The 27,424-nt window shown below is 38.6% G+C and overlaps 1 pseudogene; it reads left to right on the top strand.

The window, feature by feature from the left end:
• The first annotated feature begins 19,704 nt into the window (after positions 1-19,704).
• On the top strand, positions 19,705-22,087 carry LOC136132942 (F-box only protein 3-like; annotated as a pseudogene).
• Positions 22,088-27,424: the final 5,337 nt, after the last annotated feature.

Genomic DNA, 27,424 nt, shown 5'->3' with positions numbered 1-27,424 from the left:
GATCTTAAGTAAGTAGACTTATCTCTGTAAACCTCAGTTCCTTCCTTTGTAAACTGAAGTTATTGTGAGTAATAATTGAATGGATTTGTCTAAAATACATAGCACCATATCTAGCACAGCATGTCCTCAGTAAATATTGGTTCTTTGGCTTTGTACTACCAAAGATTTCCCTGGCAATGTTTGGCCAATAGGAAGTTTTAATTTGGAGTATGGAATCAAATCGTGCTCAAAACAAGCCCTCTTGTTATCACCTGTACATCACTATTGTAATCCCACGGGAAGCTGCAGTCAGACCAATGTAAGAATATATGGAGAATAAAAAGACTGATCATAAATTGGCCTTAAGTTTCAACACTATAAAAACAGTAGGAAACAAGATAAGAACACTAGGCATCAGTCAGCTTGGGTTGGATGATAAGCCCCCCAAAATGTAGATATGCTGATGATGTGGATAAAGAACAAAATGCATATGGAATCAAATGACTAGAACCTGAAATAACTTGCTTTAGAGCAAGTAGGAAAGAAAGTAAGCAAACTGGCTTCAAGAAACTTTCCTGGCAAACCCCGCCTCAAATGGATCACTTACTGTGAATTCTCTCCACCTTTAAGAATATGGGTTGGGCTTCCTCACCCTACACTTATCTCTATCCACAAATCATTTTATGTTTCAGGTTTTTGCCTCCTTAAATTTATTTCAATTCCACCTGGGATGAAACCATAGTCTCTGTTTCTTTGGTATACTCCTCTTGGGAAGGAACACAAGAAATAAAGAAAAAATCAATGAAAAAGAAGGGAGGAAGGAGGCAGCAAGGAAGGAAGGAGTAGGAAGAAAGCAGAAAGGAAGGCCAGCTTTGAAAGGAAGGCTGAACTTTGTGGTGAAATATCCCCACGCCAGGAACGCTGGCCATCTGCAAACTGTTTTCTCTTGGCTGTCCTATTGAACTTGAGGCGTCCACCTTCCTGTGATAGATGCTTGTTGGAGAATTCAGCATAAGGAACCATCTGCCATGCTTGACCTGAATCATCAACAAAGGCAAAGGACTCATTTATAGCCCATATTGGTCATTAGTGACTAATTAAATGTGGGAAGCAAATGCAATACTTTCCAGGACAGCTGTTCCACATAGAGATAAGGCAACAAAAATATTTGCACAACTGCTTTTACAAAGAGTTCTGGGTTCTTTGAACCCAAATCCAGGTGTTTTCTATGATGACAGTATGTAAAACATGAAATAAGTAGCACTGGCAGAAGAACTTGAAAATGAGAAGTACTGGAGTCCTCTTCAACCCCACCCTCGATGATGGAGAGGGGATCATTACACTTGCCCAAACATGCTACCTTCTAAAAGACCCTTCCCACCTCTCTGAATTCCCTTAGTGCTTTACAGGGCTCATGAGGCTCTTATGATGCATTGCATTGGATTATCATCCTTTGGATTCCTGTCTTTTTATTTCTACCACCTGTAGATTCCTTAAGGCAGTAACTTTGCCACATTCAACTCAAACCTGACATAAGACTAAACTTAGAGCCTTTTACTGAGTCTACAATGAAGAAACATTGCTATAAGTTAATAAAATTCTCATTGTCTTTTTGTTTGAAATTTGTTATCTATTTCTTCATTGGGTCTTAAGCCCCCAAATCCCATCTATGGACTTTGTTAAACAAACACAAGGCAGCATGATCTAATAGCAGAAACATGACTAGGAGATCGGGAGGTAGAGTCTAATTCTGGTGCTTTTCCTAAATATAAAAGTGAACTTTGGTAAGTCACATATCTTTCTTTATACCTCAATTACTTCATCTATAAAACAAGGGAAAAGAATATCCACCCTGCAGAGAAATAGGGGAGGGAAGGGAAAGGAAGGGAAAGGAAGGGAAAGGAAGGGAAGGGAAGGGGAGGGAAGAAAGGGAAGGGGAGGGGAGGGGAGGGGAGGGAGGGGAGGGGAGGGGAGGGGAGGGAGGGGAGGGGAGGGGAGGGGAGGGGAGGGGAGGGGAGGGGAGGGGAGGGGAGGGGAGGGGAGGGGAGGGGAGGGGAGGGGAGGGGAGGGAGGAGACATTTATTGGTGCCTATTGTATGTCAGACACTGGGTTAAGTGCACATACATGAATCTCTCTACGCAAGTCTCATAACAACTTTGCATCAGTTTCCCAGCTTTACAGATGAAGAAACTGAGACTCAAGGAAAATAATTAGCAAAAAGTCAGTCAACTAGCAATTAGCAAAGTGAAAACACAGACTCAGAGAATGTAACTCCAAAGTGGTCAGGTCAAGCTATTTGACACCGTGGGAGTCACTGACCTGGCCCATGATTGTTGTCAAGGATACGGAGGTGAGCTAAACAGAAGGCTAAGTGTCTGGGAGAGGATGAAAGCACCTAAACAAATAAGTGTTCCAGAGCGTGCATGTAGGATTCCTTCGACCCACCCTGCTCCTTTCAATGAGGCTGTGAAAAGTAAATTATGTAGAAATCAAAAGGTGTATTCTTTAAGTGCTTGTGCCTAATACTGTGGTTCTTACATTAGGAAATATACTTTAAATAAATAATTCTTGGTCTCTGTCCTCAAGGAGCTTATAATCTCATTAAAGAAAATATCAGTGCTTCACTTACATAGAAAATTCACTCACATGGAACCATATATTCCATTAGAATAGCAGACAAAATTGATATTGCTAATTTTGCTTTTGAGCTTGACAACTACTGCAATGAAGACCAGTGTCTTTGCAATACAATGAACACAATGGTGTCATACGTCAGGGGCTTCAACTTTCTGAATGTTATGTCAGCTAATCATAATTACTGTGCTTTTCCTGGTAGCCTTCCATAACTGACTCCCTACCCTCAACATCCTCTTATGTCTTTAGTTGAGGATGGTATTTCAGGTGAGGGCTTCTATTTAAGGTGAGGGCTTTTCCGGGGTCTCTCCCATGTATACATGTTATTAAACTTTTGTTCGATATTCTCCTGATTAATAAATAAATAAACAGCCTTAAAAAAAAGAAAGAATGAATAAACAGAACCTCAGTAACCTGTGGAAGAATATAGGAATATGTAAAATATATGTTAATTGGAGTCCTAGAATAGAAGTAGAGAAAAAAATAATAATCCCCAGGTTTCAGTAGGTTTGTAAAAGTAAATATTCTACCATCCATATTCTGGCTTTGACCATATATTCCTCTGTAATTAAAGGCACTTTTTGATTAAACAATATTGTAAAATTTTAACAGTTCTTCTCACTTGAAACAGTAGTATTAACTTTTATTCATAAAATCTCCTCCTCATATACCCAAGAATTATGAATAATACACATGAAATCAAAACATAAAAAATACATAAAGGAAATTTCAAAAGAAAGTCAATCCAAACCCATGCACCTATGGTCACCTAATCTATGACAAAGGAGGCAAGAATATACAATGGGGGCTTCCCTGGTGGCACAGTGGTTGAGAATCCGCCTGCCGATGCAGGGGACACGGGTTCGTGCCCCGGTCCGCGAAGATCCCACGTGCCGCAGAGCAGCTGGGCCCGTGAGCCATGGCCGCTGAGCCTGTGTGTCCGGAGCCTGTGCTCCGCAACGGGAGAGGCCACAACAGTGAGAGGCCCACGTACCGCAAAAAAACAACAACAACAAGAATACACAATGGAGAAAAGACAGCCTCTTCAATAAGTGGAGATAGGAAAACTGGACAGCTACATGTAAAAGAATGATATTAGAACATTCCCTAACACCATACGCAAAAATAAACCCCAAATGGATTAAAGATCTAAATGTAAGACCAGACACTATAAAACTCTCAGAGGAAAACATAGGCCAATCACTCTTTGACATAAATCTCAGAAATATCTTTTTTGATTGACCTCCTAGAGTAATGAGAATTAAAATAAAAATAAACAAATGGGACCTAATTAAACTTAGAAGCTTTTGCACAACAAAGGAAACCATAAGCAAGACGAAAAGACAACCCTCAGAATGGGAGAAAATACTTGCAAACAAAGCAACTGACAAAGGACTAATCTCCAAAATATACAAGCAGCTCATACAGGTCAATATCTAAAAAACAAACAGCCCAATCAAAAAATGGGCAGAAGACCTAAATAGACATTTCTCCAAAGAAGACATACCGATGGCCAACAAACACATGAAAAGATGCTCAACATCACTAATTATTAGAGAAATGCAAATCAAAACTACAATGAGGTATCACCTCACCCAGTCCAAATGGCCATTATCAAAAAAATCTACAAACAATAAATGCTGGACAGGGTGTGAAGAAAAGGTAATGCTCATACACTGTTGGTGGGAATGTAAATTGATACAGCCACTATGGAGAACAATATGGAGGTGCCTTAAAAATCTAAAAATAGAACTACTGTATGACCCAACCATCCCACTACTGGGCATATACCCAGAGAATACCATAATTCAAAAAGAAACAAGCACCCCCATATTCACAGCAGCACTATTTACAATAGCCAGGACAGGGAAGCAACCTAAAGGTCCATCAACAGAGTAATAGATAAAGAAGATGTGGTACATACATACAATGGAATATTACTCAGCCATTAAAAGGAACAAAATTAGGCCATTTGTAGAAATGTGTATGGACCTAGAGACTGTCATACAGAGTGAAGTAAATCAGAAAGAGAAAAGCAAATATCATATAATAACGCATATATGTGGAATCTAGAAAAATTGTATAGATTATCTTATTTGCAAAGGAGAAATAGAGACATAGAATATACCAAGGGATACAACGGGGGAAAGGGGTAGGGAGGGAGGAATTGGGAGACTGGGATTGACACATATACATTATTGATACTATGTATAATATAGACAACTGATGGGAACATACTTTATAGCACAGGGAACTCTACCTAATGCACTGTGGTAACCTAAATGGGAGGGAAGTCCAAAAGGGAGGGGATATCTGTTTGTGTATGGCTGATTCATTTTGTTGTGCATGGAGGCTAACACAACATTGTAAAGCAACCATACTACAATAAAAATTAATTAAAAAATAAATAAAATTTCTTTTAACTCCCCCCCGAAAAAAGAAAGTCAATCCAAGAAATATGGGATCATTAACTAATAATTACAAAGTAAATGAGTGTGAAAGGATGTTTTATATTATTTTTCCTTCAGCAGCCCTCACTTTTGTATTATTATGGGTCTTTTACAAACAGAATTTTCTTGAACTTCTTACTTTATTGTTGAAATAGTGTTTAATGCACACATAACCCATAGGCTTAAAATCAGGGAATCATTGTCATTATATATTCATTGTGTTATAGCTAAAATGCATTTTCAAAATACTTCTCCCTATTGCATATCACAAAGGATTGACTTTTTTATCCTTCTATACACAATAATAGCTACTGATTATTTCTTTGTTCAAGCAAGCATTTGGAGAGAAAAGCCTCAAAACCCAATAGGTGGAAACATACCACCACCACTTTTTTTAAAAAGTGACTGAAACATATATACCTCCCTCTTTTGAACAGACAGAATTCCTATTGCTAGCACAGTGAATTCATATTTAATATTTCACAATTATCCTGTAAAGCAAATACTCTCTCTAGGACTGCCTTAAAATCTACTCAGATATCAATAAACCCCTAAGTTAAGAATTTACTGTGAGATGAATACCCTCCTATTTTGGTAATCGTTTAGGAAAGTTCACTGCTTAGTGGAAGGAATCACAAAAGAATGGGGCTAAGTTTCTCAGGGACTAAGACAGGAAAGGTCAAACATTAGAGGACGTGAAGGCTCTAAGGCTCTTCATCCTTCCCCAGTAGAGCCATTTGCATTTGGGCCTCAGATGCTACCAGGTAGAGTTAGGTGCAGTCTCTCCTCCCACTTAATCCATTTTGCTCTAAATTATTGAGAGATGAGAAGTCTCATGGGAGTAAAAAGCCTAGGACCCATAATCACTCCGTTGAAAGTCACAGGACTTACCCCCAGGGATGTTAGGACATCAGTGTGAAGACAGAAAAACAGACATCCCATGTGGAAATTCACCATGGTGGTTGAGGGTTTCATAGTCCTTGGGCATAGTGGCATGGACACAGTATGCATCAGCTACCAGAACTTGTCAAAAGTTGTCCTCTATATCTTATATAGAGGAGAAAAGTGTCTCTGTATAAACTGAAAGAGCTGTTGTATTAAAGTGCTCATTTGGGGCCCCAATACCCTTGTTTGGGGATTCTTCTGACTGGGCCTAATATTGAAGGGGAATATGACCTTTTCCTCACCATGGACACATTAGGGTCAGAGGGAACCATGGAAGCAAATGAGGTTTCACGACCTGCAGGTGTGTCAGTTCACTAAGAAACATTCACTAATTTCCTTTCCCAACCCCAGCGGCAAGGTGGTAGCCAAGAAGCATTAAAAGCATTAATTCCTGGCCACGCTGTGCATCAAAGGGAACCTTACAAGTACTTAGAGCAGGTAATCTTCAAAAAAGATGAAACACTCCTGCAAATAAGAAGGATTGGAGCCATGGTAATCTGTATAATAAACAGCAGCTAAGTATTATTGATCCTTTTCCATAAAGCAAGCATTGTGCTCCACACGTATCATTTAATCCTCAGACCAAGCCTATGAAGTAGGTACATAATTACCTCCATCCAACAGCTGAGAAAAATTAGGCTGACCCAAGATCACACAGCTGGCAACAATCAGATTGCAGAAACCATGCTTTCAGTTTGTGCTGTCCACTACAGTAACCACTAGTCACGTGCGACCACTTAAATCTTAATAAAATTAAACGAAGTTAAAATTTTATTTTCCCAGTTGCACTAGCTACAGTTCAAATTTCATTAGTCACACATGGTTAGTGACTACCGTATCAGGCAGTGCCAGTTGTATAGAACATACCCATCACCGCAGAAACATCTGACAGTGCTGTTTTAACGATTACACAAGTCTCAGGAAGGTTAAAGAAACAAAGTAATTGTGAGTGCACACACACACACACACACACACACACACACACTTTCCCCTCATGGCTCTCTAGTGTTTTTAGTGAGATGAGCATCATCACAGCCAGGGATGACAAGAGAGAAACAGAACAGAACAAGAGTCAACAGTATCACCATTGGGGATCATGGAGGAACTTGGAATGGTGGGAAATCACATAAGGCATTGAAAAGACTTCTGTGCGGATAACTCAAGAAATATGTAAGATCAAGCCTCCTACTTACTTTCACATGTTAAAGGAGGAGCCCTCGCGCTTCCCTGGTGGCGCAGTGGTTGAGAGTCCGCCTCCCGATGCAGGGGACACGGGTTCGTGCCCCGGTCTGCGAAGATCCCACATGCCGCGGAGCGGCTGGGCCCGTGAGCCATGGCCGCTGAGCCTGCGCGTCTGGAGCCTGTGCTCCGCAGCGGGAGGGGCCACAACAGTGAGAGGCCCACGTACCGCAAAAAAAAAAAAAAAGGAGGAGGAGCCCTCTGTTGAAGAAAGGCATAGACCTCCATGTTACAAATATAAATGTGACCCGTTTTGCTCACAAACTGGGAAGGCTGGTATTCCATCAGTTACACAATTAGCATAGACATCGTGTATTTGACCAGCAAAGTTCAAGAAGAGTCAGTGTTTCTAAAATTTTCTGAATGGTTCCAAAACTTCTCTTAGAATAATGATTGTGATAAGAAATCATAGTTAATGTAAGACGTGGAATTTTTAAAGCATTTTTTTTCTTAGTTGTGAAAAGAAATATATCAGACCGTTACAAATAAAATTCTAATACGCTTGCTCAGCATGGCTTCTCTCAATAGTAGGAGTGCCATATTCTGTTGCTGAACTGATGTTTCTTTAGAATTAATATTTATACCAAAAGACGATTATACAATACAGACCTAGTTTAAAAATGTATCACAAGTTTCAATAAGTGAAATTTTAATGCTGTTTATATTTTAGGGATAAAATTTACCAGCTAGCTACAGTTCTGGATCACAAACCCAAGTAGTTATGATTTCAGATAATATTATGAAACAGTCTCTAATTTGTATTTAAGAAAATAGCAAAATCCTTTTTGTTAAGTAGAATTTCACTTCTCTTCTCTCCCAGTAATTTTTATCATAAATTAATTTGATAGCAAACAGTATTCTTGTGTCACTAGAAAAGATAATTTTACTTTTTAAATCAACAAATTTGATCCTACCACTATCCCTCCCCAAATCATAAGATATGAACCTGGTAAATTCACACTGCATAAAAGGTTACATGGTGAAACATCTCCCTGAGTTGGCTGTCTAGCTGCCCTCTTCCCCAAAGCTAATCACGTTTTGCAGTTTCTGATATATTGTTCCCAAGATATTTTATGTAGACACAGGCGTAGGTGTGTACGTCACTTTTAAAAACACAAATGGAAACATCACAGTAACAATTGTTTCAGGCAAAAATCATTAATGGCTGCGCAAATTAGTAGACAAAAAGTATGATAACAGGATATTCACACAGTCTCAAATTAATTCCCCATAAGATACTTATTAATAAAAGAGGAAAATATAATAATTTGACCATGGAGAACTCTGGAAGACACCACCTTAACCAAGTGATCAAGTTGACATCTCCAGCAATGAGAGGTGTCTCCAGATATGAACAGTGAAGTACACAACACCACTTCTACAATATTCTGGCCAAAAAAAAATTGTAACCTGAGTCAAATCACAAGAAAACATTAGAAAGACCCATCTGAGGAACACTACCAAATATGTGATGGATGCTCTTCAAAAGGATCAAGGTCATGAAAGGCAAAGACTGATGAACTGGAGATGCTGCCCCAGGTCAAAGTACCCTAAAGGACAGTAGTGGAAGAAATGAAAAAAATTGCAAAAAGTCTGCAGATTCGTTAATAGAATTGCATCAATGATCATTTCCTAGTTTCGATCATTGTACCACAGTCATGTAAGGTGTTAACTTTGGGGTAAACTAGGTGAAGGATAAAAAGGAATTCTCATGCCATTTTTGCAACTGTTTGTAAATATAAAATTATTTCAAAATGAAAAGTAAATTTTTAATTAAAAACACAAATAGCAGTGTTCTGTATAGACTTTTCTCTTTCATTTCTCACTTAAAAATATGTCTTGAGGATTACACCACCTATATGTATAATATATATATATACACAGATACATATATACATATATATAGCTACTGCATTTTTAATGGAATGTTCCATTTTATAGATTTATATTATATTAACCAGTTCCTTACTAATGAGCACTTGGGCAATTTCCTAGCATTTGCAGGAAATAAACATCCTTTATAAAGGACGTAAAACATCCTTTTATGTAAAACGTTCTGTACACGTAATAAAGCCACTCTAAATGTACAGTAAATCTGTGGCTCCCTTCCTATAAGACAGAATTCATGTTAGGGGTGCTCATGCAGAGTAACAGATGTGGCCAAGTCATCTATCAAATCCAGATTTGAGAAAAATAAAGTGTTATTTGCTGATACTATAAATTCTCAATGTTGCTGTTAAAATGAACTGATTTTTAATATTGTCTCATATATCGAACACATCTCTTTGACTTTTCCTTCTCTTGTAAATTCTTTAATTTGGGAGTACAGAAAAGCCAAATTATCACAAATTTTACCAATTAAGACATTTTAAACAAAACAAGATGAAATTATATCCTAAATTGGAAATTCAAATGAACCTATCTTCTCTAGGAATTAAGACCCTAACCAAATCATTGGTATTCAGATTAGCTGTTCCAAAGATCTGTATCCTAAAGCATGTCTAAGAGTTTAAGATAAGCTGGATAATTAAAGGATCTAAGTACACTCTAAATGTTGTAATAAAATGCTAAAACGCATTGATCTGCAAAAAAAAGATTGTACGATAATCAGAAAACTCTGAATGTCATAGAATAACCTTGCTTACTTTACATTTGCCACTTTAACTTACTTTAGCAAGTGGACAAGCAGGCCATTCTAATCCGAAATCCATTCTAATGAAAAAGGAGAGTTGTCTTTTTATTTTTTAACTTTTTATTCTCATAATTCGTTTCTCTTAAAGTCTTCTGTATTTTTTTTAATGTGGTTTTTCTCATCTGTCAAAGGAGGTGGCTGAACTAAATATTTTTAAGACCTCTTCTAGCTCTAAATTCAGCTGTACAATAATCCAAGTGGGATCATAATGTACACTGATACATGCAAATCCTCAGGGAAAGAGGCTTAAGCAGAGTTGAGAAAAGGAGGGTGAGGAGAGGACTGGACCAGTTGCTACAAATTATATCATATTCCCAAGACTCCCTAGACCTCATGCCTGGAACCTGATTTAGGTCTCAGAGATGGCTGTCCCAGCCTTTCTGGAAAGTGGGGAGTGGAAAGAGGGGCTGGGGGGACCATTTTCCAAGGTGGAGTGAGTTGAAGTGCCTGAGCTGTATCTGGGATACTGATTTGTGATCATTATTGAATGAGATTGAATGATTTAAGATTAAAAAACTGCATCATGTCATTGTTAAGCATACAGCTCTGCCCTTTACTAGCTCTGACCTTGGATAAGTCACTTAAATGCTTTGAACCTCAGTTTTCTCATCTACTTCCTTTATAGGTTATTGTGGTAAGTGACATAAAATAGTATAAAGCCCACTTTTACATTATCATTGTTGTTGTTATTATTGTTATTACCATTGGGTCACTGGCCTAAAAACTGATTCAAGGCATTTAATACAGAGAATTGTAATACTAAGTAAGCCGTTAAGCTAAAAGAGCTGTAATAATTGATGAACAATAGAAGCCTTTCCATCAGCATAAGTAACAGAGCCAGGAATCAGTAGCAACAATAAGAAAAGAAAGAGACAGATGGCCTTTTCCAGGTATTGATTTGAAGGCCAAACATCATTCTTCTCATAATTCTTTCTCTTTTAAAGTCTTCTACATGTTCTTATCATTAAAACAGTGTCTATAGAGTATTATGTTGGCTATTTCACAAAGTGAATGAAAAATTCCCTTCCATTCTTTAGCTTATAACAAACTAAGAATAAATACAATACAACAAACCAATAAACATTTGAGTTTTCTCCTGAAGATCAAGTAAATAGAGCACTGGATGAGGTGTAGAATCGCTATTAGGATTCTTTATTGTTTCACAGAGGACTTAATGGAGATGATGAGATATTAGGAGTCATCTGAAGGAAAAGTTAGGATGCTGAATTAGTTTCCTGTGGTTGCTGTAACAAAACCACAAGCTTGGCAGTTTAAAACAACAGAAACAGTCTCTCACAGTTCTGGAGGCCAGAAGTCCAAAATTAGTATCACTTGAGCACAATCTTCCCTAGAGCCCTCCAGAGATTCTAGAGGAGAATCCGCTCTTGCCTGTCCAGCTCCCCATGGCTGCTGGCATTACTTGGCTTGTGGCTGCATCACTCCTGTCCATTTCTGTGTTCACACTACCTTCTCCTTCTCTGTGCCACATCTCCATCTCTCTTATAAGGACACTTCTGATTGGAGTTAAGGCCCACCTAGATAATACAGAATAATCTCACATTTCAAGATCTTTTATTTAATCACATCTTCAAAGACCCTTTTTCCATCTATGGTAACGTTTACAGGTTCCAGAGGTTAGGATCTGCTATCTTTGGGGGTCAATATTCTGCCTACTCACATAGTTCTTCCCTTTTAGGAAGAGCAGTGTTCAAGAAAGCTTGCAATCAAAGTAAGGCATGCAGAGTCTGTCACAGACACAGGAGCAAAGTGTTTGTGTTTTTGTTGCCCTTGTTGTTTGTCAGAGCATCTAACTGAGACCTTGAAGGAGAATGCACTTCCTGAGAGGTAAAATCCAATCAGTAGGGGATCTGGAAGAGAGAAAAAGTGTGGTCACAGGAAAGCCCAGGGATCATAGATCCCAGCCTCAGCAGGACACTGGGCTGGAAACCAACAGTACTTTCCAAAACCTACCTATGGGTTTTGAAGGGTCCACCCTGACACCAGCCAATCTTAGCCTCTCCACCAGGACCCCCCAGAGGCTCAAGCAGAGACAGTCACCACAACATGCCGATCCACCCCCATCTACAGTTCAGTTACTGGATTGCCCTTTCTGTTCACAGTTCTGTTGCATTTCCATCTCGTTCTACTCTTTCTACCAGATGGTCTGCTCTTTCTTATTATAGCTAAGAAAGATTTAGATTGAAATAAACCCTCTATAGTCATCACCTAAATTTTAACTTAGGCTTAATACCCATCTCAATATCAATTTTTACATTCGTGGTCTTAGTAAAATGTATCGAGGGGCAAACAGGATGACAAAGACAAACTGCTTGGTTTCCCTTGTACCCTTTGAATGAAACTAAGGGAACGAAGCAATTTTCCAGGGAGCCAATGAGTTTAAGTTCCTTTTATCACTATAACTTGGGTGTTGAATAATATCCTCCATGTGACAGCCTGAGAGCAGTCACCAATCCTAGTTAAAAGGGATTGATTGTTCTCTAGGAAATACAAGGGGCCTGTCCCAAGAGATGCTTCAGAGGAGAAACTATGTATGGCTTTAGTTTCTCTCCTACAATGCACTCCAGCATGGTATATAATCCCCGGGCCCTACATCAATCCTTGGGTTCAAACCCTTGCTCCAAGATTTGTCATTCGTGTGAATTGCTTCAGAGGAATTCTTTTGAGGGTTAAATCAGATAATACATGTTTTATCTATCAATTTAGCTGGGCTACAGTGTCCAGTTATTCAAGCAAACATTAATCTAAATGTTACTCTGAAGGTCATTTTGTAGATGTGATGAAAGTCCATAACCAAGTAATTTTAAGAAAGGGAGATTATCCTCGATAATCTGAATGGGCTGGATTTAATCAGTTGAAAGGCCTTACCAGCAGACCTGAGTCACCCCAGAGAAGGAGGAAATTCTGTTTGTGGAATGCAGCTTCAGCTCACACCCAAGAGTTCCAGCTTGTCTGTCCTTCCTAACAACCCAGCCTATGGACCCCCCATGATCGCATATGGCAATTCCTCAAAATAAATCTCTTAATATATATTATATCTCCTACTAGTTCTGTGTCTCTGGTTGAACTGTAACTGGTACAACATGTAAAGAAGAATAGAGACTGACACACAGTAAGGGCTCAGAAAATTGTTGTTACTATTTTTGGTGGTGGTGGTGGTGGTGGTGGTAGTGATGGTGGTGGAATTGTTACAGAACATAAACTTCTGGAATTTCCCAACATGTCCACTTTCCAACATTATGTCCCATTGGTCCCAATAAGTACATTCTTTTTTTTGTCAGATCATGTGACTCAACTCTGGATTCAAAAAATACAGCTACTAAAATAATCCATTTACACTATTTTGTAATAACTGTAAATGGAGTGTAACCTTTAAAAATTGTATAAAAAATTACATAGTCCCACCCTATTTTTGTCAGTATTAAGTCTAATGAATTCCACACCCAGCCCCCAAAAGCAGGATAGATTTGGCCTTGGTTCAAAGGTAGCCTGTATCAGTGGACATGTTATTAGCTTGATTACAGTGATTATTTAGCGATGTACATGCATATTAAATCATCAAACTGTATGCTTTAAACATATACTTTTTTTTTTTTTTTGCGGTACGCGGGCCTCTCACTGTTGTGGCCTCTCCCGTTGCGGAGCACAGGCTCCGGACGCGCAGGCTCAGCGGCCATGGTTCACGGGCCCAGCCGCTCCGCGGCATGTGGGATCTTCCCGGACCGGGGCACGAACCCGTGTCCCCTGCATCGGCAGGCAGACTCTCAACCACTGCGCCACCAGGGAAGCCCACATATACTATTTTTAACTGTCAATTATATTTCAATTTTTAAAATGTAGTCTGTAAATATTTTTTTTAAAAAATACTCTGCTTAACAGACAAAGCAACATCACATTCCAAATCATTTCATGCAATTTCACAGACCAATAACTAATACGCTTCCCAATACAGATACATTTTTAGGCAACCATTAGCCTAGAGAGATTCTTCACTAACTTGTATTAGTACAAATTCTACCTTGGCATTTTTTAAAGTCTAGGAATTATATTATTTCTTTCAGTTAGCTTTCCTTGTATTTCCAATAGTCTTTAAATATATGAATTTTCACCTCCTCCTTTCTTCCTCTGTTATTTTCCATTTAACATGACAGGATTCCTTAAGCCTCTATTAATAGCTTTACTGTATCTGTAATTGCTTCAGGTTTGTAGCAAGAGGCATACAAACAACTCTTAGACCTAGTAAATTTGCATTTTCTACTTACCGAAATGTCCCATGCAAATTTGAAGTATCATACAAGGTATTTTTCACTTTTTCTTTCTAATAGTCTCTGTTACTTCAATACTGTTGTGTCCTCCAGAAGTATGCTTTACTGACTCAGTAAGTGACTACATTCGAAAGTCACTTACTGAGCATCTACTTGAGCAAAAAGAATGTATTGCATTTCCTATCTCATGGAGTTTTTGACAAGGATGAGAGATAAACACAAATAACTGTATTATTTGGAAGACTGATATCTGCCATTGGGATGGTTCAGACAGTGTTACGGTGATTCTGAGAACATAAAGCTCACAACTGGTTGAAATGGGTGATGAAACTGAGAAAAGCCTAACGGTAGAGATGGCTTCTGAGAGGATTCTTAAAGAACGGTTAGGATTTCAACAGCCTGGCAACAAAGTAAGGGCCATTTCAGAAAATGAAAACAGCACATGAGTCCTGGGAAGTGACTCACTTTGTACATGAATAAAGTGAGAGCCAGACAAGAACTTGCCCATGCAAAACTAGAGCATGCAGCTAGTTAGTAGTAATAACCCCAAGAAAGTCCAGAAACCCAAGGAAGCCTGTACAGTATCTTTTGTCCACAGTTCCCTGTTCCTTATAGTTATATTATGAGACAGATCTGAACTGCTGGGCCTTCCATTAAGAGGCCATCAAGACTAAACTCTCATGCCTTATATCCCTTTCTGTTCAACCACTCTCAGAACTCTAATGTCTTATCATTCATCCACCCATTGCCCTCCAGTCTGGATCCCACAGTCCCATGTCCACCCTCTCCATTCTTCTCTACCCTCTTCTTCACTGGGCCATATGGAACCCCCTGTCTGTCTTCCCTTTCTCTGAATGGTTCCTTCACCTTCTTTCTCTAATTGAAATCTTATTCTTCCTAAGGACAAAAGCAGAGTTTGCTTTTTTCTTTACAGCCCATGAACTTCAGATGCTGGTTGGTGTCCTCCTAGCTCCCAGTGCTACTTTCAAAGCTTTCATTTGCCCTTTTTTTCTTTAAAATACCCAGCTTGTTTGAAGCCCATACCATAGGCCTACAATTCGCCCACTTCCACTTCCTTAGAGAGCACATATATCAATGTCCTGATCACTCCCCCACTTACCAATGACTTTTTCCTCAGCTCATCACCCTTCATGTCCTCATTATCTTCCATGCCCAGAAAATCACTCTCCCCCGTCTCCCTCCTTCCTACTTGCCTGGAACATCAAATCTGCTTCAACTCAACTCTGGCCATATTCTAGAAACTGAAGTTTGATAGAGAAAACCATTTATGTGTATGGTGTTAGGGAGCGTTCTAATTTCATTCTTTTACATGTAGCTGTCCAGTTTTCCCAGCACCACTTTTTGAAGAGGCTATCTTTTCTCCATTGTATATTCTTGCCTCCTTTATCAAAAATAAGGTGACCATATGTGCATGGGTTTATCTCTGGGCTTTCTATCCTGTTCCATTGATCTATATTTCTGTTTTTGTGCCAGTACCAGACTATCTAGATTACTGTAGCTTTGTAGTATAGTCAGGGAGCCTGATTCCTCCAACTCCGTTTTTCTTTCTCAAGATTGCTTTGGCTCTTTGGGGTCTTTTGTGTTTCCATACAAATTGTGAAATTTTTTGTTCTAGTTCTGTGAAAAATGCCATTGGAGAGGGTGTGGAGAAAAGGGAACCCTCTTGCACTGTTGGAGGGAATGTAAATTGATACAGCCACTATGGAGAACAGTATGGAGGTTCCTTAAAAAACTAAAAATAGAACTACCATACCACCCAGCAATCCCACTACTGGGCATATACCCTGAGAAAACCAGAATTCAAAAACAGTCATGTACCCCAATATTCATTGCAGCTCTATTTACAATAGCCAGGACATGGAAGCAACCTAAGTGTCCATCAACAGATGAATGGATAAAGAAGATGTGGCACATATATACAATGGAATATTACTCAGCCATAAAAAGAAATGAAATTGAGTTATTTGTAGTGAGGTGGATGGACCTAGAGTCTGTCATACAGAGTGAAGTAAGTCAGAAAGAGAGAAACAAATACCATATGCTAACACATATATATGGAATCTGAAAAAGAAAAAAAGGTTATGAAGAACCTAGGGGCAGGACAGGAATAAAGATGCAGATCTACTAGAGAATGGACTTGAGGACAGGGGGAGGGGGAAGGGTAAGCTGGGACAAAGTGAGAGAGTGGCATGGACATGTATACACTACCAAATGTAAAATCAATAGCTAGTGGGAAGCAGCTGCATAGCACAGGGAGATCAGCTCCATGCTTTGTGATCATCTAGAGAGGTGGGATAGGGAGGGTGGGAGGGAGGGAGATGCAAGAGATATGGGGATATATGTATAGGTATAGCTGATTCACTTTGTTATAAAGCAGAAACTAAGACACACACAAAAAAAAAGAAAAGAAAACTATTTAATACCTCTAATTAGTTCCACAATAAATTCATGACTCAGAGTCACAAACGGGTACCTGATACTTCCCGACATGTACTCTATTTACACTTCCCCAGTACATTGCTTTCCAACTCTCGTAGACAGCTATTACATACTTCCTCCTCTCTCTTCAAACATCACCTTAGCCCTTGACCCTACCTCATATTTTCCTGAGAAATAAGAAGCAATTTAAATGGTGTTCCCTTGACTTTCTGTTTATCTACTTTCTTCTGTACCTATTCTTTCTACCTTCCTTCCTGACATTACTTAGTTGTGTCTATTCTTCTAAAAAAAAAAAAAAAAGCCCACCTGCTCCACTGGGATCTCCTGATCCACATCCTCTCATTACCTTGAAGTTTTGCCTTCTCTCTCCTGCATCATCCATTTTTTCCACTCTTCTGAATCCATCTCATCTGATCTAGTTTACCTGGTCTTAAAAATCACCCTCCCTTGACCCAAAGTACCCTCTAATTTTCACCACATTTCTTTCTTTCTCTATACAGCAAAAACCTCAAAAGAGTAACTATACCTCCTGTCTCCACTTTCTTACCTCCCAATCTCAGCTTGATCACTCCAGTCAAGCTTCTGATTCTTCCATTTTCTAGTCAGGTCACCGATAACCTGATGCTGCCAAACCTAATGGACACACCTGAGCCTCCATCTTACTGAGACTTTTAGCAATATGTAGCTTTATTGACCAACTCCTACTTCCTGAAACACTTTCCTCTCTTGGCCTTAGTGTCACCCACTCTCCTAATTTTCTTCTTACCTCACTGGACTTTTTTTTTTTTCACTCTTGAGCTCCTCTGTTTCTACTCAATCTCTGAACTTTGGATTTCAGGAGAAAACTTGGATTTTCTCCTTTTCTCAACCTACATTTATTTCCCAGGTGATGTCACCTGAGTCTGGTTCCAGTCACTTCCACCAGCAGAGTATAGATCCCTGACTGGCCTCATAGTCTTTAAAGAGACAAGCAAGGATGATTCCAGGAAGAAATTAGGTTGCACTTAACCAAGCATACTCTCCACCAAAACCAGACAGGGTTCCAAGGTCACATCCTCAGGTTCATTCACATGCCCAGTTCTCCCCAAGTAATAGTCTTTCCACAGGACAGGACATCACACAGCCTTGTCCAGAGCTATCTTTCTGTTTAATGTTCACGGTCCCACTCTGAAGTTCCGGAAGTCCCCCTTCCTTCCTCTCCCAAGTCCATTTCCTGTCACAGAATATTTCAAAGTGAAATCCAACACAACCACCTCTCATTTACACAGATCTCCTGACTCTGAATCCAGGATTTTTTCCATTATGTCAGGCTGCCCCTCAGACTCTTATTGATAAGTAAATTTCATTTTATGCTACCCTATATATGTCTTTTGCATGAGATTCTTATCCTCCACCCATCACCCCCCAAAATAACTGACCAGCCATACATGGCTCTATAAAATACTAGCAGGCAATGCACTGTGGCACAGAGTTTATTTTTCCAAACAAGTAAAACAAATGCTTGGCTTAAAAATAATAAACACATTATACTCAGGCATATAAGCAATGTTTTAAAACAATATTTGTTTTCTCCTGCTTTCCTTTGCAACAATCTATTAGTATGTCAGATTTCAAAACAAAAGCTAGTTTCCACAGGAAGGGAAAACAGATTAAGGCAGACAAGGAAGAAAGGAATAATGTTTGCAACATTTAGATTTGAAATCTTACATAGCCTTCTCAGAAACACTGATGTTTGTTGGCACTTTACTACTTTTAATTCTGAGCATGAAATTCAAACGTCTATGGAGACAAAACTATATAACTATGAACAAAACAAACAACACACTGGTCCCTTCCTGGTGTGAACTTTGGATAAATATGGCAACTCTTTCCAGTTGTGAGTATGTATCTCTCCTTCTCTAGCCACTTTAAAATAGGTTGGATTCTAAACTGTCAGGAAGGATTCAAGTGACGACTAAATTAAATTAAGGTATGAAGAAAGGTCTCATTTCATATTTCTCATAGCATGTTCGTTCTACTGACAATGCATTGGGTAATGATGTTTATGATAAAGTCTGTACTTTTGTTTGGGTTATGAATCATTTATTTTTCACTTTTAACAGGAACCAGACATTGCCTCATCACTGTCTTGTCTAAGAAGTATGTCTTGCAATGAATTTTGGTAAGGTCAATTTTTTTCCCCATTAGAGTAGTATGTGTGTTAAAAATTAAAAGATTACTAGATGATCTAAGTCAGTGGTTCTGGAACTATAAATCTGTGGCTAGTAAGTATTAACTCCTTTTTATCAGAAATTCTGAGACTACATAAGAAAGAAGTATGGGAGTAGTCAGATTCCTGAGACTTACTGACCATCATTGAACTAGGTACAGAGGAAGGGACCACAAAATAACTATGCTCTAACTTTGGGTACCTCAGAGGACATAGACGTAGATTATTCAATACCACATCTATTTGCTACTTGATCTTGGCATTTAAGGTATATGCTTGAGCCAAGAGTTAAGTTGATTACTGGACTATGATAAAGGCAGGCATGATCCTCAGTGGCCTAAATGTTTTAAGAGCTCTATTTCAATGTCAGCTCCACCTTGTACCAGCTACGTGACTCTAGGCAAATTGATTAATCCCTTAGCTTCAATTTTTTCTTCTGAAAATCAGATTGCTAATATGTAACCTCGGCGAAACTGTAGTTTGGACTTAATTATGTAAATGTACGTACAGTATCTGGTTCCCAATAAATGTTAGTTCCTTTCCCTTGCATAATTTTATATCAGGAATCAGTGGCAGATTCCATCATATCACAATTGCTTACGGATTCACTTGGGTATTCACAACAGTATTCACTTATATGTTGCCTCTTTAGAGACAAAAAGATTTCTAGGGCTTTGGAGCTAATGACGAGCTACCTCCATCTGATACCCATCATGGATAGAATGCACAGCTTACAAACGCCGTGGAGGCGGGTGGTGGCTGCAGGGTCTGGGGCGGGGGCGTGGAGCCAGGCCTGCGAGGGGCCGGGCAAGATGGCGGCCATGGAGACCAGTCAGCACCCCCGACCCTGGAATCACTGCCCACCGATCCCCTGCTCCTCATCTTATCCTTCTTGGACTACCGAGACCTAATCAATTGTTGCTATGTCAGTTAAAGACTTAGTCAGCTATCAAGTCATGATTCGCTGTGGAGAAGACATTGCAAAAACTACTGGCTGATACCTGAGGAAGAGAAAACACAGAAGAACCAGTGTTGGAAATCCCTCTTCACAGATACTTTTCTGATATAGGAAGATATATTGACCATTATGCTACTATTACAAAGGCCTGGGATGATCTCAAGAAATATTTGTAACCCAGATGGTTTTCTCTCTGAAAGAGAGTGCTTAAGAGGAAGACCTAGATGCTGCAGAAGCTCAGATGGGCTTCAAACTTCCAGATGATTATCGATGTTAACTATCATATCCACAATGGGCAGAAGTTAGTGGTTCCTGGGTTGTTGGGAAGCATGGTGCTGTCTAATCCTATCTTTCTGAGGATTTGTTAGACATCTATACAGCTGCTGGAGGCTTCCAGCAGAGACAGGGACTGAAATATTTTCTCCCTTTAACTTTTGGCATACATACTGGTTTGAGTCGGTACATAGCAGTGGAAGGGCTGAAACAAAAATGAAGTTTTCTACCGATCTTGGAGAGAGAGCAATGAGTGGTCCTGAAGAGAGATCTTAGTTCTCTGCCCAGGAATTGAACGTGGGTCGCCTGAGTTGAAAACCAGGAATCCTAGCCGCTAGACCACCAGGCACTAGAGGCTAGCAGCAAAGTGGCCCTGGCTCTTTCCCCTGTTTGAAAGCAAGAACATTTCAAGGAGGCAAAAATTGTAAAAACAGGTACAAAGTTTATTATTAGAGATACAGCATAACATGTGGGTGAGCACACAGAGAAGCAGTTTGCTTTTTTAAGTCAGAAGCAAGGCAGAAATACACACCCAGAGAGAAAGAGTATGGGCATCCTAAATGAGTAGCACAATAAAGAGGTGATTTAAATCACTTATATGGGACAGTCCTTCCGGGTTTTTGTTTACCTTTGGCCAATTTTCTTATTTCTCTCTTCACACCTGACCTGCCCTAGGACCCTCCCCAACATGCATGCACAACTTTTTGCTAAGATGGATCCCACCCCAGAGGCCTGTGGGGGGTATGTCCACACTTATTATGGGGTGGCATCCCCTCCCTTTTTGACCCCCAAGGAGGCTTCCTGCTCACGTGCAGACAGGGAAGTTTTCCTTGATCCCAGGAGTGGTCATCTTATCTCTTTACTTCAGCAGAGCTCAGCTTCTGCCACTAGCTTTGTCCTTGGAGCGTCTTGCGTGAGAACAAAGCTTCAGTTTTACTCCACTTGACAAACACCAGCTGTCCAGCCCAAGGGCCCATCTATCTCCTACCTCACTACCAGATGTCTGACCAAATGGCTCAGAGTCCAGCTACTACTGACGTGTTTATCATAGGTGCTACTTTTACTGACTGGTTTACTTCTTATGTCAACAATGTCGTATCAGGTGGCTTCCCTATCATCAGAGACCAAATTTTCAGATATGTTTATGATCCGGAGTGTGTAGCAATGACTGGGGATATTACAGTTTCAGTTTCCACATCGTTTCTGCAGGAACTCGGCTCTGTATACCCACCCCACTATTTCTTCACATACCAAATCAGGACTGAAATGTCAAAAGACGCACTTCCTGAGAAGGCTTGTCAGTTAGACAGTCGCTACTGGAGAATAACAAATGCTAAAGGTGATGTGAAGGGACTTTCCTGGCGGTCCAGTGGTTAAGACTTCGCCTTCCAGTGCAGGGGGTGCAGGTTCGAACCCCGGTCAGGGAGCTAAGATCCCACATGCCTTGCAGCCAAAAAACCAAAAACATAAAACAGAAGCAGTAGTGTAACAAATTCAATAAAGACTTTTAAAATGGCCCACATCAAAAAAATCTTTAAAAAAATTTAAAAATAAAGGTAATGAGGAAGAAGTTCAAGGACCTGGAGTTGTTGGTAAATTTCCAATCATCAGTCCAGGCTGGGTATATGAATACACAAGTTGTATATTCATATATAACATCATGCTATATGGAAGGATATTATATCTTCCTTTTTTTTTTTTTTTACTTTAAAGACAAGATCTTTAATGTCACCTTTCCCTGATTCCATATGGCATGTCCGACACTCAGGGTGTCTATAGCTCGATTGGAAATGGGTCCTAATAAACATGAAGAGATGCAAGAGGAAGAAGAGGAGGAGGAGGAAGTAGACGATTATGACCATTTGGCAGATATGGATGAATCTGATGAAGAATACTAGGAGGAGAGATGGAGGAGAGTCTTTGATGCTCCCATTCAAAGATGCCACTGCTCTCGCCTTTTTTAAAGCAAGCCTCTGCTGATGGAAGCCCTGGGAGGAATCCAGCCTGTTGAACAAATTTCTCAATAATGTAAATCATCAAATTGTTCTCAGCTTATAGCAGGAAAACTAGCATGAAATATCGTGCCAGGCCCTGGGTTCTATGAGATACTACTTTAGGAATTGGATTGTTTGGGTTTGCTTTGTATTTTTGAGGTAGAGGAGGAAATGGGAATCTTTTTTTTCTCTAGGGGGAAAATAGTTCTCTAGAAATGTCTAGAACAGACACTTCTTTGTTTAAAAATATTTTATACTTATACAAATATGGAAATGGGAGAGAATTGTTTTGAATAAGGATTTAAAATGAGGCAGAAATACCTACACAAGGATAGAAAATATGTGACAATGATTCTGTGAAAAGACTTATAAGTTATTTAGAAATGAACAGAATTTGTAATTAGGCTAATCCATTTAGTGATCCCTATATATTTTGTACTCACAGGGAACTAATTGACTAAATAGCTTGAATGCTAGTTGTTTGTCCTTTCTTAGACAATCTGTCCTTGAATTAAGAGTTTTCATCACAACAACCTTGAATTTAAAGTCTGTTAGTATGACTTTGACCTTGAATTTAGTCTTCAACTCTACCAACCTTGAATTTAAAGTCTTCAACACTATGACCTTTATCATATTGTTCACAGATGCATCATTTTTGAAGTGTAGTGTGTAAAATTATGTATTGTGTTGTTGACTAACAAAAGAGTCTCCACAATGTCTCATGTAGTCTAAATTTGTAAACACTGCTTCTGTTTTGTTTCCCCTTGAAATACTTGACTGTCTAACTTTGTGATAATGTTAAAATTAAGTATGTTTTCCTGGAACATGAATTTTTTTGTAATTATATAAATGAGAGTTTCGAATGAAATCCTCCAAGTCTCAAAACTCACATTTTGAAAACAAATTTTGGTTCCAATCCTGTATTTTGTGTAATTGCCTATTTCCCATAAACTAATATTAATAAGCAAAAAAAAATGCTATTGAGCTAAAATAATAAAAATATTAAGGCCTTTATAATAGAAAGGAATGCCTGTGGGCCCAGCTAGAATTTTTAACTAGATTTAGCCAGTTTATAGCACCCATTGAGCTCACTAAAAGTGAACTTCAGAAAAAAGGGAAGGAAGTGGTTATCTCAACTGAAAAAAAAAACAATGATGATGAAAATGCAGAAGAAAATAAGATGAGATCAGAGCAAACACAAATTCTATCAGAATGTTCCTCTGGCTTCACTGATATGTACGCTGTGGATGCCACACTAGTTAGAACAATGGTATTTCCAACTCAGCCTCCTGGCCCTGAGCGTGACTGCTCTCACTGACATGAATGTGGAAGGACGGGAATAAGAAACCAATCCAGTGAGGTCTTGGCTTCAGTAATACACAAAAAATCAGTTCTGGAAGGTTTAAATATTTAATTATATCAATACAAAATTACTGGAAGATAATACCAAAGACAATTTTTTCAAGTTGTAGCTAGATTTGGCTACATACAATTTTAAATTGTACTTATACCAACAAAATCAAAATTAAAGACAAATGGCAAACTGAACAAAAGCTTGGTAACATGCATGACAGTCAAGGAGTCACTGACACTAAAATATAAAGCACACGTACAAATAAATAGGAAAAACTGATTACAGTAATGGAAAAGCAGACAAAGGAAATAAGTAGGAAATTCACAAAAGAGAAAATTTAAAGGGCCAATATTTATTTTTTAAAAGTCAAACCTCATTATTACTCAAATAAGTGCAAATTAAAGCACTTAGATAACTTTGTACCTATCAAAATCACTAAATAAAATGTTAATGTTAATGCCCAGAACAGACAACAGTATGATACAAACAGCAACAATATTTTGGGAGGGAGAGGGGAGTTTGACAAATTTATTAAAAAGCTAAAAATGATGAATCTTTTGACTCAACAAATCTACTTTTTGTAATATATTCTAATAAAATAATCATGATTGTACACAAAATTTTATCCATAAAAATGTTCAAAATGACAATATTTATAATATAAAATATTGAAAACAAGTGCCCCAAAATAGAGGATTGCTAATTAAATTATGTTACCTTCATACAACAAAGCTGTATGCAACCATCAAAAATGATGCTGTGGAAGAATATTTAATAACATAGGAATATGTTAATAATTGACTGTTAAGTGAAAAAAAGCTAAGAAACAGTAGGGATAGCATTTTTCCATAAAAGGAGGAAGGGAAGGGAAGAGAAGGGAAGGGAAGGGAAGGGAAGAGGAAACACCATTATATTAATAGCAGTTTACTCGGGATAGTAGAAATTTGGGTGATTTTTTTCCCTAGCTTTATTGAAATATATTTGACATAGAACATCATGTAAGTTTAAGGTATACAAGGTGATGATCTTATACAAATATACATTGTAAAACGATTATCACAAAAAGGTTAGTTAACATACCCATCACCTCACATAGTTACGTGTGTGTGTGTGTGTGTGTGTGTGTGTGTGTGTTTTGAGAACATTTAAGCTCTACTCTCTTAACAACTTTCAAGTACACAATACAGTATTATTAACTACAGTCACCATGCTGTACATTACATCCTCAGGACTTATTCATCTTATAACTAAAAGTTTGTACCCTTTGACAAACATCTCCCTTTATCCTCCACCCCCCAGTCCCTGGCAACCACCAATCTTCTGTTTCTATAAGTTTGGTTTTATTAGATTTTACATATAAGTGAGATCGTACAGTATTTTTCTTTCTCTGTCTAACTTACTTCACTTAGCATAATACCCTCAAGGTTCATCCCTGTTGTCACAAATGGCAGGATTTCCTTCTTTTAATGGCTGAATAATATTCAAATATATATATATAATATTATATATTATTATAAGTATTATATATAATAATATTCCATTATATATAGTGATTTTTTAAAGTTTTGTTTTCCCTCTTAATATTATCTGTATTTATTACAATGCGTATGTATAACTATAGTAATTTTGAAGCTATTTTAAAGGAAAAATATACTGTCCAAATATTCTAATCAATTAAAAAAGAATAACTAGAAGAAAAAGGTTAGAGTCTGTAAAATATAGACCACTCCCTGACAAACATGTAGAGAAAAATCTTAAGCATGTTTTTGTGAAAAATTGGACTGTGATTAATAATAATTAATAGAAAATTGCAATGTGACTTTGTACCTCTTCCTTCCTTTCCCATTCCCTCTCTGCCGCATCAAGCGATGGAATCTTCACCCCCCGAAATTTTGCTGGATTTTCTTTGGCCAGAAGAATGCAACCAAAGTAACATCATGCCAGCTCTGAACCAGGTCTCACAAGGCCTTGTGTGCTGCCATTCTCCTCATCTTGGAACCCTGCTAGTCACCATATGAGCAAGTGTAGACCAGCTTGCTAGAAAATAAGAGACCATTTAAGTCATCACAGCTGAAGTCATTCTAGATCAGTCAACCTACTGAGTCCAGATATATAAGAGAGTCAAGCCAAGTTCAACCAACTCTCCCATAGTCTCTTGAGAAATAATATGTGGTTATTGTTTTAGACATTAAGTTTTGAGTGGTTTGTTAACATGGCAATAGTCATATGATACAGTATTATTTTTTCTTTTATAAATGCAAAAATTGAGGCTCAAAGAAGTATTTTACCCAAAAGCATCAAGTTTGTAAGTCAAACTGGGAAGTCAGACCCAACCTATTTCATTTCAAAGCCCAGCCTCCTAACACTCTACCATACATATAACATTCAGATATTAGAATAATCTTCTCACTGACCTCTGCAATAAACCGGCTACATGTGAAGTACAGTATTTAATTCTACACATACTTAAAATAAATCCAGAAGAAAGTAAAAATAATTTTATAGTGTCTATAAGAAAAACATGAGAAAGAAGAGTTTGCTTAGGTTGGAAAAGATAAAACTCATGAAGGACATAAAGAGAAGAGTAAATTATTTTCTCTTGCTCCTGTCTCATCTATTCTTATTCCTTTAGGCAACAAGCTCCCCACCACCATCCATGGAAAGATACATCTAGTCCCTCACGCCTATCATTGGATTTAGATGCTGAACTCTCAGTCCTCATGGTGTTTATCACGAGAGGGTCTTCTTGACCTTCACAGGCTCATAGGCTCACTTTGAGCTTCTAGATAGCCCTTCTCAAGACCATCTCTGCCTCTGACCACACTGTCTTCAGCTGGATTTTTTTTCTTAAATCCCTTTCCAGTTAACATGCTTACCACCTAGACTTGGCCTCTGAAACTTGCCTCTTCCCTCTACAATGATGGAATAAGGAAGCCCCTTCATACCACAAACACATGCACATTTTCTTACCTGGCCTTGCTACAGAAATAATGGCTAAAAAGACAGAATTTAATCGGATTTTATCTTAATAAAAGGGAGCTATGTCTAACAATTAGATTTGTCAAATAAAATCATTGGCCCTCCATGATACGGTGAAGACCCAATCCCAGGAATCGTGGTATGTTGCATAAGAGAACCCTTATTGTGATAACTTGGGTAATACAAGTTGCTGAAGCAAATAAATACCAAACTTTTAGTAGCCTTGAACAATATAATATTATGTCTCACTCCTGTATTAATCAATGACAGTGTTTCTAGTCAACTGGTAGCTTTCCTTGAAGTGGTGATTCAAGGACCAAGTCCTGTCTTGTGCCTCTACCAACACCATCCTCAGAAACATACAGGGTTTTTTGTTTTGTATGTTTTTTTGTTTTTTGTTTTTGTAAATCCAGCCAGAGATGAGGGAGGAAAGAGAAGATGGGAAAAGCACCTGCTTCTTAACCACCTCAGCCAACAAGTTATGTGCGCCAGATTCCAACAGTGAAAGCTAGTCATATGTCTCCACTGAAATGTAAGAAGAATTGGGAAATGCAGTCCTTGGTCGCTTCCAAGAAGCCACCGCCCAGTAACTACTCCTCACTCTGAAAGGGGAATGAAAATGTTCAAAAGAGCCGGTCATCGCTACTGTCATAGGATAATAAAATAAATGGGCTTTAAGTTCTGTTTTAACTCCAGTTTTCAAGGCTCTCAACTTTCATAAAGGTTTAGCCCAAGAAACATCCACTTGCATTTAACTGCAAACTCTTCAAATTTCTAGTTTGAACACACTGATCACAAGCTCTTATACTAGACTCTAAGGACTTGGAGGGGAAGAATGGAGTCCTCTAAAATTTGTATGCCCAGAGCACTCTCTCCTACATACTGTAGCTGCCCAACGAATATTTGTTGAGTAAATGAATATTAGGTTATCCAGGTTTACCTATACAAAATGAACCTGAATTCATCCTTGAATT

The sequence above is a fragment of the Phocoena phocoena genome, chromosome 1, assembly GCF_963924675.1.
Source record: "Phocoena phocoena chromosome 1, mPhoPho1.1, whole genome shotgun sequence".
NCBI lineage: Eukaryota > Metazoa > Chordata > Mammalia > Artiodactyla > Phocoenidae > Phocoena > Phocoena phocoena.
Note: the sequence above shows the minus strand (reverse complement) of the source record. Positions and strands in the feature narration are given on the sequence as shown.